Genomic DNA, 17825 nt, shown 5'->3' with positions numbered 1-17825 from the left:
GTAAATAAGAAGCAGGTAGCCTTTTCTCTTGTAAATGTTAACAAACTTATTTCTCTTAGCAACTGGCAGAAAAAGAAGTAGGATTGAGTGGGCCTTATAGGCTCTAAAGTTATACATTATTTTGTTTTTGAGTGCAGTTATATAAAAAATTATATTTGCAAGTTGGAGTTTTTGATAAAGAGATTACACTATAGTTCTCGTATGAGGTAAATTGAAAAATGCTATTTCTTTTGTTTTTCATTTTTACAGTGGAAGTATTTGTAATAAAAATAATATAAAGTGAACACTGTACACTTTGTATTCTGTGTTGTAATTGAAATCAATATATTTGAAAATATAGAAAAAACATCCACAAACATTTAATACATTTCAATAGGCATTCTATTGTTTAACAGTATGATTAAACTGTGATTATTATTCATTTTTAATCATGATTACTTGAGTTAATTGCTTGAGTTGACCATGATTAATTGACAGTCCTGAAAACATAAATGTTACATCACCAAAATATAAACAAAGTTAGAATCCCTCCCCAAATGGAGCCGTTATTTCAGTCACATAAACCTAATTCTCAGCATTTTATTATTATTTCTTAGGCACTGACAAAGTACTTGGAACTGTACAATACATAGATATCAATCAAAAAGACAGATGTATAAAGAGAAGACAGATGTAAAAAGAGAAGTCATCCAGAAGATTTAAAAGAAAATAATGCCTTTGATAATTTCTTCCCTTTATCTTAATCATTACCAGTAGCTGAAATATTTTGGAGGTGAAAGGATTCATTATAGTCATTTATTTTCTATAGCACTAACATATTTCTTGTTACGGAAACAAAGGCTAGAGAAAGTGAAAAAGAATGACAAAACCTTACAACACAATTACGTTGTGATACCTTATTTTTTAAAACTAGCTGTTAGACAGCTGCATGGGGATTCACTAGATCCAGCACAAAAGTTGCTATGAACAAATCAAAATGGAATTGCTGTCAGTGCACGTACAGGTGGTGAAAAGAAATGCTGCAGAAAGCCAATACAAAGTACCAATTGAGTTGGAAATAGTCTATGAAAAGCAGAGGACATGCAGGGTAGCAGCTTCATGCTCTGGTTATTTTTTGTGTTGGTGCTTTATGTATAATTAACTAATCTTTCCTTTTCTGAAAATAATTTCTGCCTCAGGGCTGTATTATCTTCCTAATTTTTCATCTGAAAAAAGTTACATAAAGCAGCACAATTTACAATATAAAATCAGAACAGCTTAAAAAACTGAATCATGTTTACCCAGTAGAAATAAAAATTAAAGTATTATATAAAATCGTGCTCTGTTGCCATTCCTTCCCCCTTGCCCCCCATTCTACCACCAACACCAAAACAAAAAACAATGAATGAGAGAAATAGATAAAATGCAACTGTTGGGTAAGCTGTTTACTGGCCAAATTTCAGGCTGGGCAATTAATTACATTCTGCCTCTCCAAATTCCTACAATAGAGTGACTTAGAGAAATAACTCTTTTGCTTCCCCTTCTATGAAAGGCTTGCTGTGTAGTATTTCTATGGCAAATGGAAACTGTGTTCAATCTCAGAGAAAGCAGGCAGTTTTATTTGAGAGAAGTTAGGGACATTTATAATATTTGGATAAAGATAACAGCTGAAAACACAGAAAAGCCAAAAACATATTACAGTAAATTTGCAGACGAGGTCAACAGCAAGATAGCCAATGTTCGCTTGTGACAATTTCTATAAACAGAATATGAAGCATAAGTGAACCCACAGGACAGTCCACAACTTAGCTGAAGTTTCTGTCTGAGGATTGTGACACGACTGTGTCAAGAGAATACAATTCACACAATATGGGAAAAGCTGATAAATTAAGAAGTGAAGCTTAATTTAAATAAAATAGTCGCTTCCACTAAGCACATGAAATAGCATCAGCCCAGCTACACCTAAACCTCACTAGGTTTTCAGGTACTCCTAAAGCAAAACAGTATCTTAGGCCACAAGCCAATAGGCTAGAAAGGAATGGATAACTATTATGTTGCCTGCGCTGTGTTATAAATCAGTGTTTCTCAACCCTTTTTTTTTTTTAAAATAAAGTACCCTTTTTAAAAAAAGTTAGAAGTACCCCCAATACCTAGTTTTCAGACACACAATTTTTTTTCTACCGTTACAACACAATTATTTAAACAACTTAATTGTAGCCAGGCAGGCAATGAAATTTTTGGGTGTAAAAAGTACAAAAATAATAAAATGTGTAAAACTTAAAACAAAAATTCAGTTTTCTCCAAATTTCAGTTGTGTTGACGTATCCCCCAGACTTCTCTTGTGTACTTCTAAGGGTACTTGTACTATTGGTTGAGAAACACTGTTATTAACCACTTGAGACACAGGAGTTATAACCACGCCAGTAGTTGAACAATGTGTCCTGAAGCTAAATAGCACCGTTCTGAAATATTCATTTAGGCAAATGTCAAGCATATGGTTAATTGTAGACCTGATAACATTTCTTTGGTTTTGTACGCGGCATTCCTGAAAATCATGCAGATGGCCTTGCTAGATCTGTTGGTTCTTGGAAAAAAAATTATTTGTATTTAGCGGCAGTGGAATTCTTTTTGGATGTTTAATATCTCATCAGTTAATCCTCTTTTCTATTTCCTCCATCTATTCTGTCATAGGTGTTCCTTGGGAGGAGGCGGCGACGGACTGCATAGCCCAGTCCTGGCAGCCTCCTTACCTCCAACCCCTCCCCCCCCAGCCCTCAGCACGACAGGGGAGAGTCCTGTCAGTCAGCACCCCCACCACTCTGGAGGAGCTGCAGATTGGGTCCAGGCAGCAAAGTCCTTCCCTCCCGCCTCCCCAAGAAGCTTCAAGCCTGGCCAGGCAGCGGTGCACCATCCCCCAACCCAGACAAGCTAAAGTCTGGGAGCACCACTGAGGCCTGGGCCTTGTAGCCCCCTTTCCCTGCAGGAAGCCCTGGTGACCCACCCCCAGCCTCAGAGCCCCCCTGTCCTCAGCCCCCCCCCCCACCCTCTGCCCTGAATCCTGCACCCTTCCTTCCCTGAGCCCCACCCCCTACCTCTCAGCCCTCTGCCCTGACTCTTGGGGGCTGAGAGGTCTGACTCCCATCTAGCTGCAGGAACTGCATCCCCTACTATCTTCCATGAGCCCCCCAACCCCTGCTCTGACTCTTGCACTCCCCTCCCACCACTGTCGGGTAAGTCTTCTAGTACATACTGTAGTGAGTAATCTCTTTGTAATGTTTCATATTTGACTAACAATTTAACATAGCACCACGGTAAAACACACCAAGGAACTTTTAGGCACACCAACTAACACACTACCGAGCTTTAGAAATCACACCTCTATAATCGGTACCACTGCTCCATGTACACAAACCCTTTGATACAAGTAGTCCGGGCCAGTGTTTTCCCAATGTTTATTGCATAAACATTCTTTTTTATTGGAGGTATTTATTGGTGTTTATTGATTAAAACCAAAAATCAGAAACCTCAGATATACGTGTGCTTCATTAGGGCTGTATGAAACTGCAGCTTGCAGATACATGATTCCTAACACCACTACTTTGATAGAGCTTTTTGTCAAAGATTCTTAAAACATTTCCCATGTTGGAATGGAGATTCACAGCCTCCCTATGATGTGTGGAATAGAGGGCTAGATCCTGGGAACTGCTGAATACCTTGATTTCCCATTGAAATCAGAGAGTTAAGTGGGCTCAGTACATCATCACATCAGGCCTAACATAAGCATTTTACTCACCATTGAAACATAAGCCACTTTGTTCTTAATCCAACCGTGTTATCCTTGGCCCTAGCTCAGAAATACGAACAGGGTAGAGCATAAAGAGCCATTCCCTCAACAGATGCCCTCCTAGCACAAAGGCTAGAGACAACTGTGCTCAGTGGCAGAAGCATGCTCCTTTCATACATTCATAGGGGCACCAGTCATCCCACAGAGAAGAGGCAGGGCCCTTGTTCCACCCCATTCCTCTGTACAGGCCCATGTATCTTGACAGGCATGTTGGGTCTTTCATAGACTCATCAATTTTAAGGCCAGAAGGGACCATTAGATCATTGATCTGAGGTGCTGTATAATGCAGACCCTCTACTGTTTAACTAAAATATGCCGTAAAAGAAAAAGTGAATGCCTTCTGTAAGACTCTAAGGCAACATCTACACTGCATGATTATTTCAGAATAAGCTATTCTGGAAGAAATACCCAGAAATATCTTATTTTGAAATAGCATACCTACACTACAGGGAAGCCTGAAAATTAGTCCAAGGTAGGCTTATAATGTGGACGTGCTACCTAGATTTAGAGCCCCAGCAAGCACTGGGGAGTAATTACTTTGTATAGCCTGGGGGAGAAGCTACTTTGAAATAGCAGCACTGGAGCATCTACACTACTGCTACTCTGAAATAGCTATTTCGGAAGAGGTGTCATTCCCTCATGAAATGAGGTTTACAAATGCCGAAATAAGCCACCTGTTATTTCAAAATTATTTTGAAATAACAGGCTAACTGTGTAGACATACCCTAAGAGAAACAGCATCCACCACATCCCTAGGTAGTTTGTTCCAGTGGTTAATCACCATGACTACTAAAATCTGTGCTTATTTCTGATTTGAATTTGGGTGGCTTGAACTTTCAACCATGGATTCTTGTTATGTTTTTCTCTCCTGTATTGAAGAGCATATTAATACTCACTGTCTTTTCCCTGTGAAGGTTCTTCCACACTGTAATCAACTCTTGTCTCAACATTCTTTTTGGTAAACAGTTTGAGTTCTTCAAGTCTCACTAGAAGAGATTTTCTTCAGCCCTTGAATAATTTTTGTGTCTCTTTCTGTGCACCCTCTCAATTCTTTTAACATTCTTCTTAATATGTTGATACCAGGACTGAATGCAATAGTTCAGTATCAAATGTCACCACCTTATTCCTATTCACCACCATCATGTTTACACATATGAGGATTGCATTGGCTCTTTTTGCCATAGCATCAAGTTGTATGAGGGGATGTGAGTAGAGCTGAAACAAAGAAAGAAGCAGGATGGTAAACCAGGGAACTAGAGAAAGGAATGTAGCCAGAGCTATCTTCTTGGGCCTGGGTAGCTTCCACAACCCTCTACTCATTCAAGAATTAGCTTGCTAATTGTGCTGCAGGTATTTGAAGAAGTTACTTTTTAAGATATGATAGGTCTTTTTAAAAAATTAAAAAATTATCAGCATATTGATCCTGTAGTGTAGATATGAGCCCCAGACCAACATTTTCTAACATGGGGCTTTATAGGTAGGCATCTAAATCAATATTTTGCCACCTAATCAAACTGGCCCATTCAAAGACAAATCTCACAGAAGTAAATGGGAGTAATAGGACCTCAGCACCTCTGAAAATCAGGCCACTTGGATACGAATATCTAAAATACTGCGTTAGGCATCAAGGAGAGAAAATTAGTAGCCATAACATGCTGTTCTTCTCCCTCCCCCCCCCCCACATCCCCCTTCTGTTCTGTAATGTGATTTGTCCTTTTCATGTGTGTTCATTTTTTTTTTTAAATTGTATCCTTTGGTATATATGGTTGTGACTATTTTCTTCCATTATTTGATCTGAGGAAGTGGGTCTGGCCCACGAAAGCTCATCATCTAATAAACCATCTTGCTAGTCTTTAAAGTGCTACATAGTCCTGTATTTTGTTTTGGACATAAGAATGCATTCAAGGACCAGTGTATCCTCATTTTGGATGCTGAGCTGTTTTGTATTGTTTGAAGACTTTTATGCCAACTAATAAACACTATGTGAATCATTCCCAATAAGGACTCTCAATTCACTTTGTTAATGGTAATCATGTCCACAATCTTTTCTATAGCTCGTGCACTGTTGACAGCATTCAAGCCTAGGAGTCATATTCTCCAAGCTTACTATAATCAAAGACCAGTATTCCTGTCTTTTATAGAAGTTGTTTATTGTTAACTGAAGTTCCATTAAATGTATTTTATTTTGAGAGTGCTACCTACCAATCACTGCTGTAAAAGCATAAGACCTCACTGGTCCACCTCTCCAAAAATATAGGTTGCATTCATCCTTTCCCTGACATCAGCCTTGAAAAACTTGGCCTTCTAGATGTGCAAACATGCTTACTAAAATGAATGTCTGTTTGTTTCCTAAAAATAGTATGAGATTTGATTCATGCCTTAGCAAAACACTTAGATGAAAGGAGAGACAGAAGAAGAGGAGAAAGGAAATTTTAAAAAAACCTTTTTCGTTCTACAGTCGAAGGATAAATCCTGATATTTTGGGACACAGCACACCTTAAAGCAGGAAAGAATTATAAAAGGGTACAAATAATACATGACGACTACATAAATATTAGCACTCTCACTGTGTAACTAAGCATGGTAAATTACCACTCTCTCACCAATGTATATTTTTCACGCCCGACTATTTATTAGAGCTTACCATGCATATATATAAATGTGGCTCCTATTTTTTAAATTAGGCCCCAAATGTGCCTTTGCTTTTGCACAAGAAAGGTACTGCCCAAGCAAAACAGTGTAGGCTTCCTCATACTGCACCGATGTTTTTCAACCCTATAATGGGGAGAACCCCACCAGAGAAGAAATGCAGCATTTATTGTGACCATTGCCCCCTGTGCTGTGAAAGACAAACAAAGCTGCCAGGTTGTGTGTGGTGGTAACTTCTCCTCACCAAAGTGGACCAACACTGAGATCACCATGTCATTTCTTCTGCTGTATTTTAGTTATGTGGCATAGCTAATACTCTCAATGGCAGTGTTAAAAAGGCACGTGTTTGAATTGCTTCTTTTCTTAGGCAAAATATGACAAGCATCATTTTGTTGGCTCATTTATTTTTCCCCTTCAGGGCAAGTAGGAACTTAAAAGAAACAACAGAAAAACAAAGTGTGGTGTACACAGCCTCAGGTGAATTAAAGTAATCAAAGCCTTGCCCACTTCTGCTTTCTACAGTGAGATGAAATTCTATCACCCTTTTAGCAACCAAGAGCAGAAGAATTGTACCTGGAGGGTTACTGCAGAGCCAGTCCTTTGTAGATACTTTGTTTTCACCAATAGTCATTACATGCTTCAGTTAACTTGAGTTTTTCAAAATGTTGGTTCTAACCCCATTTACTGCTTGCTTAGTGTGTCAGGTCTGAGTTCCAGAAGTCTTCTGGTAGAACCTAATTGTGATAGATATCGCAATTTTCTACAATGTCCATGAAAGACCTTGTTGTGTTCAGTTTGTGTATTGTAGGCTGGGAGAAGATGCAAGACCTAGGAATTCAAAAGGCTATACTGGTAATATATCAGACATGAATAGACTTTTGGAACAATAAGTGTTAATAGATTTCTCGAGAAATCCCCAAGGGGAAATTAATACAAATTCCCCAACTCAAGCCATGCAAAAAACTCAGGCTTTTGAAGCTACACTCAGAGGAAAAGCTCATTTTCTGCTGATTACTTATTTTTGAACACCAAGATCAAAGGCCCAAGCAGTACAAAGGAACAGCTGATCTGCCCAGCCATTGTCCTGGTTCTGGATTTAAAACTGATATGAATATGGAAAACCCATTTGTGGGGTTTGAAGGACTAAAACCTCCTAGTGCCCTTAGCTGGAGTTGGGAGTGGCCTCTCAAATTTTTTAGGTTGTGTGTAGAAATTTTTGTTGGTTTTATATTTTTTTCTGTAATGCTTTTACCTTAAGAATAAATGTACTTGGTTACAAAGAGCTAAATAGCAATTGATACCTTTGGGCGATACCCTTGAAGGTAACTTGATTCCTCTTAAATATTGGCATAGAGGATGCCCCCCAATCCATTTGCATTTTGGTTAATACATTTTTTTTTTGAAGGTCTGGAGCTAACCTAGGGCACCTGATTCAACTCCTCTGCTTTTAAAAGAATAATATTACTCCTCCTGAGCAAACAAAATAGCAAAACAGGATATCTAACAGTACACCTACAACCAGCACCTGGTTTGTATAGAAATCTGCAGTGTAGATAGATGAAGACTTCTACACCAGGAATTTCAACTAGGAATTAATGCACTACAGCCAATATAACCTTATTTTACACTATTATGTATTTCCCTATATGTATTGGCTGGAGTGCATTAATCCTGAGCAGAGAATCCATGTGTGAATTATGTGGGCCATCTCAGAAAAGTGCTAATCATATTTTTATTTCACATCACAGAATTATATATTCTATATAAGCCACAGTACAGTCTTGGTAACTGAGAATTCAACATATCCTTCAAGGGAGTTATTATTTTGCTGAGTGAATTCCATGGGTGCAGTTTTAAGATTCCATGACTGGTTGATGCTAAAAGAAATTATTTTACAAATGTTTTAGGCAATTTTAAAATATGTTATTGTGATTTTTTTGTTAGCCTTACACCTGTAAATCAAGGTTCCCCTTGTTACCATGAAGCAAAGCTTGTAGAGAAAAAAAATCTGATTCCAATACATGTAAAACACCTCTAGAAATACCTAAAATGGCTTTTGTATACTTTTAAAAGTGACACGTATACAGTTTGATATCCACACCATCACATATTAACGTGTAAGTTTTAGCAAAGTTCACCATTCTAATAGTATTATCAAGGTTGGCATGGCTGTAAAGAGATGTATGTGTGACCGTGCATGTATAGCATGGACATACACATTTCATTAAAATAATTTGAACTGGAAATTATTTTTTTAAGATTTTTTTCCTATACTTCTGTGTGTTTATTTAGGTTCATGAAATGTGTTGGACTGAAAGTTCTCTGGTTGGCTACAGATCAGAAGTGAAAACTTTCCTGAACTGTTCTGTCCAGGGGCCTCACCCTTGCCTTGGAGGAAACATCTCATTTAACTCACTGCTCAGACTGCCAACAAGGGCTCCAATAGGTGTTAACTGCAGTGATAATTATTGTTATATGGATGATTGTCCATTAGAAACAGGACAAAGACCAGACAGTACTAATCTCCTTTCATCTAGATTCCTAAATGGTCATTAGATGGTAATGATTTTTGATCATTACTGATTTGATCCACATTCAGCTTTAGGGTTTTTTTTTAAAAAATTCCATTGTTCTTGTATGTATTTCACAAGGGAAAGGGAGCTCTGACTTTGACATAAAGATAAAATGTGTTTTTATAATGTTCACTCTTCCCATTTTAGTTTCAGTTCTGTTCTGCTATGCTTAGAGTTTATTTCAACCTTTGTTTATAGAGGTTCTGTGGATGGCCCAGGCTCCACACCCATTTCATGCTCCTGCTCACTTTTTGTCTCATCATTTTTTTGATATTCGGAGAATAAGGCACAAACTGACTGAGGAAGAAGAAAAACTGAGAAACATTTAAATTCTCAGCTTTTTGAAAAATTTGTGAATTACCAGTGACAGAATACCATAGACTAGCTATGGCTCTCAGGCTTCAAAAGCAGTATTGTACCTTCACTCTGCAGCCAACCATGATTAACTATAGATTATACTATGAAAGGGATTGCACTATTGACACAGTTAGTAGCAAACTAAAATACTTACTCAGCGTTGCCCAGGTCCGTCCCGGAGATGTGGGGGCTTTGCAAGCCTTCTGCTAGTGCTTCCTGAGAGGGGGACCCAGCCCAGAAAGGAAGGAGGCTGCAAAGGTCTCCCACTGGTGCTTCCTGAGGCTGGCCTCGGGAGTGGAAGGTGGGAGCTGCATGGCTGGGCATGACCTCACTAGGCGGCCCACCTGGTAGAGCTGGGGGGAGGGTGGGCTGTGGCTTCTGGGGAGTGGGGCTGCACTGCCCAGCCCTGGCAATGCTCCTGAAAGGGGGGGGACTGGACATGATAGTGGGGCCAGCGGGGCACCTCACCTTCCCAGTCAAGCGTAGGGGCTGAAGGCTGGGGAGAGGGAGGGTTTTGGGGTAGAGGGGCCACTTACCTGGATGGCAAGATGATAAGCCCTGTACCCAACTCCCTTCCTGGTGTGACTGCCTCCAGTGGTCACTGTGCAGTATCGCATCCACCTGATCAGCCTGCTCCCTTTCCATGTTATGGAAACAATCAAATACCAGGGACATCCCGTTTTCCTGGTACAACCAAACCCTTGCTCTAAGTTAGGGTAAGAGGAAGCTGCATACTAAATTTGGTAGTCCTCGCTGTTACCATTTAAGAAGAGTTCTTGAATAAACAGACTCGCAGACAGACTCACAGATCTCTAATATATATCTTCAAAAGTCACTTTCTGCAGTTTTTAAAATAGGAAAAAAGCTACACTGTGGGTATCATTACAGAAATGAAATTAAAGTAGAAAGTCAGTATGCATCTACCAATGTAATATATGCCATCATGTGCCAGCAATGCCCCTCTGCCATATACCTTGGCCAAAATGGACAATCCCTACATAAATGAATAAACGGACAAATCAGATATCAGGAATGGTAACATACAAAAACCGAACATTTCAATCTCCCTGGACACACAGTGGCAGATTTTAAAAGCAGCCATCCTGCAACAGAAAAACTTAAAAAACAGACTTCACAGAGAAACTGCAGAGCTACAATACATTTGCAAATTTGACACTATCAATTTAGAATTAAACAAAGACTATAAAAGGCTAGCCAGCTACAAAGGCAGTTTCTCCTCTCTTAGTGTTCACACCTCCACATGAGCTGCTAGAAGTGGGCCACACCCTCCCTGACTAAATTGACCTTGTTATCTCTGGCCTTCCTCTTGATTGGTACTCTTTCTTTTCATGTGCCTGTATAATTTATACCTGCCTCTGGAATTTCCACTGCATGCATCTGATAAAGTGGGTCTTTGCCCACGAAAGCTTATGCTCCAATAAATCTATAATCTATAAGGTGCCATGGGACTTCTCGTTGTTTATACTGATTTCCCACTGATTCATTGACTAACCATGAGCTCCTTTTCTAGTCTATTCTGTTTTATATAGGTTTGTCTAGCATGCTCATTACTATAGTGTTTGAGTGCCTTCCACTAGTGCATTAAACAATATGATTACATGTTTGTCACAAAAGTTTGTTCTCTCATCCTACTGCACGCACATCCCCATCAGCCACTCGTGCTGCCACCGTGTAGTGCTCTGGCAGCAATTTAAAGGATCTGGGGCAGCAGCCTGGAGCTCTGGAAGAACTGTTTGCAGTGGAGTATGTTGGTCTGCATTTTTTTTTATAACAACCCCTGACCTCCAAACTCATCCCAGCAGGTCTATGTTAGAGAAAGAAAGGTCATAGAAATGCAGCTTGCACTTTCAGTGGAAGGTGATGAAGGTGATCCATAGTTCCTGTTGGAGCTCATTTCACATTTGTGGGCCAGGCCTGAGAAAGTTCTGACTCTTATTCTAAAGTGAAATGTGTGCTAAGAACCATTTCTGTAAGGTCACTCATCTTAAATGGTCCCTTTAAAGTATACGCGACTTTTAGGATATCTTGGTTTAAAGCCACTATTTAGGCCAATGAACTTAGCCAGTCTCTTGATATGCCCCTTAATGACAGAAAATAAGATGAAGCCTGTTTTAAGATGCAGTGTTTGAATAATGTTAGAAAAAACACTTTAATTCTTGAAATACTTTATTTTTTAAAACAGAAGCTGGACCTGCACTGCCAGAGTATGCAGTCCACAAAGACTCTACTACACATCGTATGTCAAAGCCAAAAAGCTGTAAGTGGAGGAATGTGTTGCACTAGACAAAAGGATTTAGAGACAGTAAATTAAAAAGCAAAGAGGGTAATCAGAGAAGGCCATTAAATCAGAGATATGAGCCAGCATAAAGTTTGAAGTAAGTAGACCCGTGAGGTAAAGAAGGGCAAGGGGGAGATAGAAAGAAATCAAGTCAGTGGCCAATATGAAATATCTCCATTGGCAGTGGAACACAGATGAATTGAAACAATGTATGTCTCTTGCTCTTTAGTTGTACCTAGCTTTATTTCCAGATTAAGGGTACATCTAGACTACAGAGCTCTTTCAGGATACCGGAAGGATCCCAGAAAAGCTCTGCTGTGTCCAAGGAATGTGTCCGCTTTTCCGAAAGAAAATGTCAGAAAAGCAGATGCATTTTGTTGGCATCCCTGTAAACTTTGTTTCATGAAGAAGGCATGTTCCAAAAGAAGGGGTTTTTCTAACATTTGGCCACGTGTAGATGGGCCAAATGTCAGAAAAGCCTCTTTCGGAAGAAAAAATGGAAAAAATACGCAAACTGCAGTCCGACTTTTCTTTGTAGTGTAGACATAGCCTAAATGAACTGCAATGGTACACTGATGCTTCAAAACCAAACCTAACTAGCAAGAAATTACGGTACTCATTCATGGCAATTCTGAATGATTGCTCAGTCACAATATAAAGAAATTAAACTAGACAATACATAGTCCCGACATAAGATAAGGGAACAGGACTAGATGAACTCTCAAGGTCCCTTCTACTCCTATGATTCTATCATCATGAATATTAAAATAAATCTAGGCTGCTGTTTCCTCATTACCTTAAAGGTTGTGGCATTTTGTTTTGTTTACCTCAAGACATCAGGATTTCAGGATAAATTTGCTGTACCACAGAATTCACTGATAGCAGGGTTATCCAGCATGATTGCTATTCAATAAATATATGACCATTCCCTTCTTTGTTTTCTTTTCAAAGCAGGAATATAAGCTTCTCGGATAGTTGATTAGTCCCTCAACTAGTGTCTTCTCCTCTTCCCGGCCCCGTCAGAGGCAGAAAGGGTGGGGGAGCAGGAGCCTGTGCTGGAGGAATCTAGCTTAAGAGCTGGTTCCCCCCAATACCCTCTCCATGGGGGTCAGGAGAGACAGGGGGAGTAGCAGGGACAGGGCACGAGCCAGGAATCAGCTGATTCCCAACTCACGCCCAGTCCCAGGACACCTGTATTTCTGCTTTCTAAATGTATTAAAAGCCTATAGGCTCTCAATACATTTTTAAAGCAGACGCACAGCAGGGAGATCCAGCATGAGCTGGGGCAGCTGATTTCCAACTTGTGCAGGGTCTCCTGTGTTGTGCGGGAGCCTTTTAAATATTTTAAGAGCTGGACGCCTCTTAATAATTTAAAAGGCAGAGCCACAGAGGGGTTAGCTCCAACCCCACTGTGGCTCCCCCGCTTATCGACTAGTTGATGGAAATTCCACTGAGTAGTCAATTAGTTGATTAAACTAAGTTTAACATCCCTAGTTCAAAGACAGTCTTTTGTGATTAATAAATAAGATACATACAATCCTGACAGACAGACAAATGTCACAATTTAATAAGTGAATACCAACTAATGTAAAGCAAACAATAATATTAAGTACCATTGCTATTTAATTTTATCTCCAAATGAATCAACTCTGATCTGAAGATGGTTTTAATTTAATAAAATTTAAAATTGTTCTCCACCTCAGATATCCAACCTGAGTGCCTCAGGGAAAAATAATATAATGTTTGTCAGTCAATAATCTTTTGATGGCATTAGAATGTCTGAAATGAGTTTAAAAGTAGTGATAATCTATTGGTGATCTCTGATGGTAAAATCAATTTACATTATTTCCCTCAGTGACCAATATGAATAACTGCACCATATTTCTAACTAAGCGGGTATATTGAAATTAATCACATTATTCAGTTACTTGTTACAAGACTCTGTATTATATCCGTCTTCACAAACTCACTCATACACACTTATAATCCATATATAAAACACTGTACTTATGTAGTCCAGTAGTGATATCATTCGACAAATTAATTTCTATGAGAATTATTGGATTGATTTAAAAAGATCGATGTAATGACAAGTAGAATAAAGCAATGTTACTTTACTGGATATGTAACAAAGAAACCCAGCACAGCTTCCACGACATAAAAGAGTAACATTCTTTATTTCAGCTGTCAAACAAAGAATGGGCTCTTTTATTATGTTCTAAAACGAACTTACAAATAATATTATTCTATATTGAAATAAAGTGACCTCAAATGACTTACACTTGAGCTGGAACTTAAAGGATTGTTCTTCTGTGGATTATACTGAACAGTGTTTCCCCAAGATAACACGTGTCAGGAAAGGCTAACGACCATGTCACTATTGCACAGGATACTCTTTTGAGCGAAGTGTACTGCCACCAAAAAATAAGGTTTCAGAACAAAGCAGTAGGGAATCTGCCTATGTCCAAAATTAGAATTTGGCATTAGAAAATAAACATAAGAACAATTTCAGTTTCAAATAGTCTTTTCTGAAATTTCTGAGTCATGTTTCCCTGAAGAAATTATTGACATGCTTCAAAACAAACTCAGTTACTCTAACCCTTGACTGCAACAAATGGGTCAGAGGATCCCTCTATAATATGGCTGTTCTTGGAACTGGTACTGTATCTTCCCTTCCCACAAGAGGTGCTTCAGGTGGAAGGAATCTGCGAGGTTCCCATCAAAGATGCATCCTCATTTTATCCAAAATACAAACAGGATGCCAGTGTTGTCTGCTAAGAGATGCTGAGACTCCATAGCAGGTGTAGCTCTCAAGGCCTGCTCTTACCTTGCAGCACAGTTCCACCCATAAGGGACTCTAGTTCTACCGTGGCCTGTCTCGTCCCTACTGTCTCCCTCCACATGGACCCCTGACCAGCACCACAGCCTCCATGGAATCACAGGGCACAGGGATGCTGCCACAGAGATGGCTGTGTTTGGGATGAAAAAAGAACCAAACACGGAAGAGCTCTACTGTGGATCTGAGGGGCACAATCCCCTTTTAGCTACAACTTTAAAATAGTGAGTTAAAACATATAGTGTAGATAAGACCTATGTAGTAAGTAGGCTACATGACCGAGACATTAACGCAGATATGAAGCAAAATGGCCCTGCTAACAGTACAACATTGAATCATGCTACAAACCAAATCAGGGGACAAACAATAACTTAGTGCCCTGATTGGGTTATGTTGTTAGTTGTAAGTACCCTTAGACAAAAACACAGTTAAAAAGTGCAATTCAGCTCCAACTTACAGGAAATGCTGTGTCTCACTTTTTCTTCTTTGGAACAAAATCATATCATCATCCAGGAGACAGAGGTCTTCATTTGGAAAGGCCTTAAAGAGAACAAAAAGGCATGTTGTTCAGAAAGGCTGGGTAGGTCTATCTGTCAGACTGAATAAGTCTATCATTATTCAGCACCTCACCAGAAATTAAAATTATGAAGCTGGTCAAAAACCATTTTTTCCTCCATAGACAACTTTACTTTTTCCGCAGTAAGTTGAATACTCAGAAATTTTGGTTTAGAACTGCTGCCTCAGTGCCTCATGAAAGTGGTAGGTTGTGTGCATCATGCGCCCAATTTCCTCAATAGGGCAACTGTCCTGGTCAGACTACATTTCCCAGAATGCACCATGAACTTCCATCTTGGAGAAAAGATGTTGCACAGCATGTAAGATAGTTTTCAGATGAAATTTTTCAGTTTGGAGCCACAAGTTTTTGGTTTCTGAATAGAACTATGTTTTTACCCCAGAGACAACAGATGTTTTTCACCACAAATAAAAAAAAAAATCACTTGGTCAAACCTTCAATTTTTCAGCAAGAAACAGTTTAGATGGAACATTTTCTAACTTAAACAGCCAGAAACGGAGACTGGACAATTCATTTCCTTCTTTTCATTCCCTATAAAATACCTGGCACCAGCCATTCTCAAAATAATGGGTTACTGGAATACATCAGTCACTGGCCTGATTCAGTATGGCCATTCTTATATTTTTATGTGATATTCTATTAGCCCTAATGGCAACTATATTTAATAATAATTTGTCACACACAAGCAGATACATTATTCAATGGCAAAAAGTTATGTTGATACAGAATTAAGGTTGCTCAGCAGTATGTTGTTTCCTTGTAGAATGCTGAACTGAACAAAACTCAATCTTCTGAAAATCAAGAAATGCAGCTGCCTGCGCAACCTTAACTCTACCCTGTTACAGCAATGCCCCCAATATGTCCCATTCACAGATGTCCTTTTTCACCAACCCCACAATTACTGAAATGTATAAGCTTTTCACTTTCTTTTCCATTCACTTCCATCCACAGTATTCCATCTAACATTATTACATGAAAAGTACAGTGAAGTGCTAGCTCTACAAACACACAACACACACGCACACCCACGCACACCCACGCACACACGCACACCCACGCAATTTGTGAATTGGCAAATTCACAGTGTAAAAAAGTACGTTTTCTCTATTCTCAGTTTGGGTCTTCCAAAGAGTAGAAGGGTGGCAGGACTATAGCACACATCTCCAGAATTCCAGGCTTGAACAACTTCAAATTTTGATCACTAATCCGACCTTTCACCCTACCGAGACGTATCACCTGTTAAAGAAATTCAACTAAGCATAGAGAACTTAGAAAGGCCACATTTTAAAACATGACATTACACAACGTGAAGTACAGTTGCTGATTATAATCCTGTCTACACTACAAACTGTGATTGATGCAGGCTACTTTGGCATTAAGCTGTTGCAGTTAGTATATTGCTTGTGCATATGCTTACATGGCTCCCTGTGCTGGCTATGTGCGCATTCACCATGAATGCTCATGTCGATGTATAATGCAGTGCGTCATAGGTAGTTACCCCAGTGTACAAACCACAATTGTCCCGTGCACTGCCTTTTGAGAAGTTCTGACAATGCATGGTTGTCCAATAAATTCTTGGACTGCATTGGAGACAACTTTTATTTCAGAAGGTTGAAAAAGCTACCGGGGGGAAGCTGTTCTAGATTTGATCCCAACAAATAGGGAGGAACTGGTTGAGAATTTGAAAGTGGAAGGCAGCATGGGTGAAAGTGATCATGAAATCATAGAATTCACAATACTAAGGAAGGGTAGAAGGGAGAACAGCAAAATAGAGACAATGGATTTCGGGAAGGTGGATTTTGGTAAGCTCAGAGAGCTGATAGGTAAGGTCCCATGGGAATCAACACTGAGGGGAGAAACAACTGAAGAGAGTTGGCAGTTTTTCAAAGGGACATTGTTAAGGGCCCAAAAGCTAGCTATTCTGCTGTGTAGGAAAGATAGAAAATATGGCAAAAGACCACGTTGGCTTAACCATGAGATCTTGCATGATCTAAAAATAAAAAAGAGTCTCATAAAAAATGGAAAGTAAGACAAATTACAAAGGATGAATATAGGCAAACAACACGGGAATGCAGGGGCAAGATTAGAAAGGCAGAGGCACAAAATGAGCTCAAACTAGCTATGGGAATAAAGGGAAACAAGAAGACTTTTTATAAATACATTACAAGCAAGAGTAAGACCAAGGATGGGGTAGGCCCACTGGTCAGTGAGGAGGGAGAAACAGTAACAGGAAACTTGGAAATGGCAGCGATGCTTAATGACCTCTTTGTTTCGGTCTTCACCGAGAAGTCTGAAGGAATGCCTAACATAGTGAATGCTAGTGGGAAGGAGGTAGGTTTAGAAGATAAAATTAAAAAAAGAACAAGTTAAAAATCACCTAGAAAAGTTAGATGCCTGCAAGTCACCAGGGCCTGATGAAATGCATCCTAGGATACTCAAGGAGCTGATAGAGGAGGTATCTGAGTCTCTAGCTATCATCTTTGAAAAATCATGGGAGACAAGAGAGATTCCAGAAGACTGGAAAAGGGCAAATATAGTGTCCATTTGTAAAAAGGACAACCCAGGAAACTACAAACCAGTTAGTTTAACTTCTGTGCCAGGGAAGATAATGGAGCAAGTAATTACGGAGATCATCTGTAAACACTTGGAAGGTGGCAAGGTGATAGGGAACAGCCAACATGGATTTGTAAAGAACAAATCATGTCAAACCAATC

General features: G+C 39.4%; 1 protein-coding gene across 15 annotated transcripts in view; it reads right to left on the bottom strand.

Moving 5' to 3' along the window:
• THRB (thyroid hormone receptor beta) overlaps window positions 1–17825 on the bottom strand; it is a 287386-nt gene that overhangs the window by 150177 nt on the left and 119384 nt on the right. For 8 of the 15 annotated variants that reach the window (XM_075922045.1, XM_075922043.1, XM_075922041.1 and 5 more), the window contains one exon: window positions 14995–15077. The gene's annotated coding sequence lies outside the window, so the exon portion shown is untranslated. Of the gene's footprint in view, window positions 1–13981; window positions 14113–14994; window positions 15078–17825 lie in introns of all 15 variants that reach the window. The other 7 variants (XM_075922050.1, XM_075922048.1, XM_075922049.1 and 4 more) reach the window with 1 other exon arrangement.

Source organism: Pelodiscus sinensis, chromosome 2 (assembly GCF_049634645.1).
Source record: "Pelodiscus sinensis isolate JC-2024 chromosome 2, ASM4963464v1, whole genome shotgun sequence".
Taxonomy (NCBI): domain Eukaryota; kingdom Metazoa; phylum Chordata; order Testudines; family Trionychidae; genus Pelodiscus; species Pelodiscus sinensis.
The sequence above is the reverse complement of the archived record's forward strand: the minus strand, read 5'-3'. Positions and strand labels throughout refer to the sequence as shown.